This window comes from Poromitra crassiceps (genome assembly GCF_964638095.1).
Source record: "Poromitra crassiceps genome assembly, contig: HAP1_SCAFFOLD_224, whole genome shotgun sequence".
In the NCBI taxonomy this organism is placed as follows: Eukaryota; Metazoa; Chordata; class Actinopteri; order Beryciformes; family Melamphaidae; genus Poromitra; species Poromitra crassiceps.
The window spans coordinates 168,807-173,000 of NW_028152167.1; the positions used below are offsets into that span (position 1 = coordinate 168,807).

The window sequence follows — 4,194 nt, forward strand, 5'->3', positions numbered from 1 at the left end:
AACATATGCCAAGGGTGTTTATTTAAAGCAGATCCCTTGATGATGATGTACAGGCAGATGTACAGGCAGATGCAGATGTACAAGCAGATGCAGATATACAAGCAGATGATTTAGGCTTCAAATAATGCATCTGTACATGGCAATCAATAGGGAAGAACGAAAGCAGCCTCCTCCACTGCTGTCTGGAGCACACACTGTCAGTCCAGAATTAGGTGCAGGTGTGCTTAGGGGAGGGTAAATGGCTGGAGGTGAGGGAGTGATGGGTTATGGGAATTGGAGTCCGAGAGTCACTTTTGTACAGCCGCCCCCATATTCACTAGTGAATATGTATACTAAGAAAAGTGACTAGAGGCAGAGGAATTGAAGGTAAGGAGAGTAAATGAGGCAAACCGTTCGGCTGTCATGGCCGCCCCATAGCAGGGTGAAATGGGGCAAGCTGCATGGCCGGTGGAAAAAGAGCCAAGACGGCCGGAGGCAGGGCTGAAGGGGCCATCTGGTCCGGAGGGCATCCAGGAGGCAGAGCAGACAGGTTGAGCAACCCCGGATGATGTCCCAGACACTGACGCCACAGACAGGACCTTTCCGGAGGCCGACCTGGATGCTGGTGACGCCGGCAGGTATACTCAGGGGGCCGGCCCAGATATTGTCGACTCCGACTGGACTGTTCTGGAGGGTGGCGCCGAGGGATGGGAGCCACTGAAGATTGGCGCCGAGGGATGGGCGCCAAGGGAGCAGATGGAGGTGCGGGGGCCACCAGAGCAGGGGGTGCAGGGGGCACCGGGACTGTAGCTGGGGGGGCCACCAGGACTGACGGTGCGGGGGGCACCGGGACTGGCAGTGCGAGGGGCACTGGGACTGGCAGTGTGGGGGGCACTAGGACTGGAGCCAGGGGGGCCACCGGGACTGGCGGTGCGGGGGGCACCGGAACTGGCAGTGCAGGGGGCACCGGAACTGGCAGTGCGGGGGGCACTGGGACTGGTGGTGCAGGAGGCACCGGGACTGGCAGTGCGGGGGGCACTGGGACTGGTGGTGCGGGGGGCACTGGGACTGGAGCCAGGGGGACCACCGGGACTGGCGGTGCGGGGGGCACTGGAACTGGCAGTGCGGGGGGCACTGGGACTGGCGGTGCGGGAGGCACCTGGACTGGTGATGCGGGGAGCACCGGGACTGGCGATGCGGAGGGCACCAGGACTGGCAGTGTGGGGGGCACCAGGACTGGCGCCAGGGGGCCCACCAGGGCTGGCGGTGCGGGGCCACCGGGACTGGCGATGCGGGGAGCACCGGGACTGGCGGTGCGGAGGGCACCAGGACTGGCAGTGCGGGGGCTGGGTGAGGCACAGGGAGCGCCTGGGCTGGGTGAGGCACAGGGAGCGCCTGGACTGGGTGAGGCACAGGGAGCGCCTGGACTGGGTGAGGCACAGGGAGCGCCTGGGCTGGGTGAGGCACAGGGAGCGCCTGGACTGGGTGAGGCACAGGGAGCGCCTGGGCTGGGTGAGGCACAGGGAGCGCTTTCCTTGAGTACAAGCATCCCTCTACCGCATCAAGCCTCCTCAAGAGGTGTCTCAAATAGTCCATGGTGTCTCGTGCAGGTTGACCATGCTGCCGCTCAGGTGTAGGCCCAACTACATGGGGATGGTATCATTGTGGGGGAGGGGGGTGCGATGGTGGATGATATCCCCACAACTGAAGGTATGGAGGTGCCCTTCTTCCCCCTACTGGCTGCTGGTTCCTCTGGTCCATTCCCACTTGCTGAGGCCCATCCAGGCTCGAAGGACCATGTACATGCAGCTGGATAGAACGCTCATCCATAGGGACTTGAGACTTGACTTGGACTTGCCCCTCAAAGACTTGACTTGGACTTTCCCCTCAAAGACTTGACTTGGACTTGCCCCTCAAAGACTTGAGACTTGACTTGGACTTGCAAAAAATTGTGATACTTGTGAGCAGTGAAATTGTTTGAAATGTTAAAGGGTTAGTTAAAACCCAGCAAAGAGCTGGAGGAAGAAGTGAGGAGAGGCACATGCCTCCTCAGTGTTTGATTTAATTGACATTTGTTTGATTTAAGAAGGATTTAAGTTTAAATTACAATTTGTTAACACATTAAGTGCCAGAGACGGACTAATTCGTCTTACATAATCCAGCGCTTAAGTGCCAAGGACGGACTAACTCGTCTTACATAAAGATTTTTTTTTTTTGACAGTGGGACATCAATCAACCGCTTTTACATCTTCGAGATCACTATTGGAGCAAGATAATGTGTATAATCTATTTTACCGACCCACTAAGTGTTGACAGTGCTCCCCCAGACGACCGAAATCAAAGAAAAAACTGCCGCGGGACCAAGCCGTTCAAGGAAATGCCGTGGCGATTTTACAGTAACAGACTTGTCTTGCCTGAGAGCGGCCGCGCACCGGCAGCAGCACACAGAGAGCGGAGAGCGATTTGCAAAATAGATCATAGGTGAAACACACTTTGAAACACCTCAGAAAGGCCAGAATCAACATCTGCCCATCGCCCACGCATTCCCCGGCCCATCTTGACTCGCACAAGGAGCGTCTGCACGCAGGCAAGCAGGCAGGCAGGCACACAGGCAGGCAGCAGCAAAAGCGCTTCTGACACGCCCGCTGTACAGCGGAGGGAGGAGGGAGGAGGGAGGAGGGGAGGAGGGAGGAGGGAGGAGGGAGGAGGGAGTTTGAATGAGAGGGGTGTTTCCTGTTGTTATGGAGGAAATTACTGTTCAAAACTATTGTTTAGAATGTCTGACGGTCTTACTGATGCCAAAAATGAATGGTTAAAGTGACTGTTTCACAAAAAGCCATTTATCTCTGAATAAATTTCCAGACGCTGAAACCATGCTGTACTCAACGGCTAATATCTACATAACTACTAACTCTGCAAACTAACTCTTTTAGACAGAGAAAGCACACATTCTATTAGTTATTTTTAGATGATTGGTGTTCATGAATTCTTAACAGAAAAGAATCCTCGGCTGTCTCTAAAATGAGCCAGAATCGTCAAAAACACCCCTGGCACAACTTACCCTACAGGAATGAAAACATGGCTGGCATTCAATGTGTTAAGAGTGACCCAGCAAAGAAGAGCTGGAGGAACAAGTGAGGCACATGCCTCCTCAGTGTTTGATTTAACTGACATTGTTTGATTTAAGAAGGATTTAAGTTTAAGTTTAAATTACAATTTGTTAAGAGTGACCCATAAAGATGAGTTTGCTTATTAAATGAAAGTCAAACTGCCCTCTGTCTCCTGAGTCTCTATCTATGTGCTCCACTAGCGTTTTAAACTGTTTGTGGTCACAGAAGTGGGAATAAAAGATGTGCATTGTTTTGCCTAAGTCAGATTTAAAATTGCCTAAGATGCAACGGCATGTTCATAAATTGGCCTAAGTCATTTAATCCACTTATGCAACATGATTTAACATACAGCGTTATTTGTATGTTAATAGTCATATATTTTCATAACCTTTTTGTGTGAAATGATTAAGGAATATCATATACTCTCTATTTGGTTCAGTTTTTTGTGTCTCCTGAAAAACTTGAAAATATGACTTAGGCCCATTAGTTTAGCAAGGCGACGACATGTGAAATTCTTGTGCTGTGGACTCCGTTTACAACATAGTACAAATATAACAGGGCATATGAGTGCAAAAACAACAAGAGACACAACAAGCAATAAGGCAGTAGAGTGATAAGACAAGTCAGAGACAGTGGCATATTCACTGCACATAGGTGCACATGTCATGTGCATACTTTAGACGTGCTTAAACATTTAAATTTGACGTATTTGACGTACAGGTGCAAATAGCATATTCCTTATTAAACACATACAATTAAACATTAGACATACATAATGGTAGCAGCTACAGTACGGTACAGTACAGGCTACTACACTATTTGTGTATGTTAAGGAGTCTCGTGGCCTGCGGAAGAAACTGTCCCTCAAGCGATTTGTGCGTGCTTTTCGGACTCTGTATCTCCTCCCTGAGGGTAACAGGGAGAACAGGCTGTTGTGGGGATGGTTTGTGTCTTTGATGATCTTCAGGGACCTCCTGAGGCACCGCTGGTTATACAGTACCTGCAGTTCTGGCAGCTCACATTAGGGCTGGGTGATTAATCGAATTTTAATCATGATTACGATTGGGGCTGTCCACGATCAAACGATTTTGCGGCTCTTGTCTCT

General features: G+C 51.1%; 1 pseudogene across 1 annotated transcript in view; it reads left to right on the forward strand.

Annotated features, from left to right (window-relative positions):
- Window positions 1–547: 547 nt before the first annotated feature.
- LOC310770774 (glycerol-3-phosphate acyltransferase 2, mitochondrial-like) overlaps window positions 548–4,194 on the forward strand; it is a 56,783-nt pseudogene continuing 53,136 nt past the window's right edge. The window contains exon 1 of the transcript in view: window positions 548–617. The product of the transcript in view is annotated as a glycerol-3-phosphate acyltransferase 2, mitochondrial-like (transcript). The remainder of the gene's footprint in view (window positions 618–4,194) is intronic.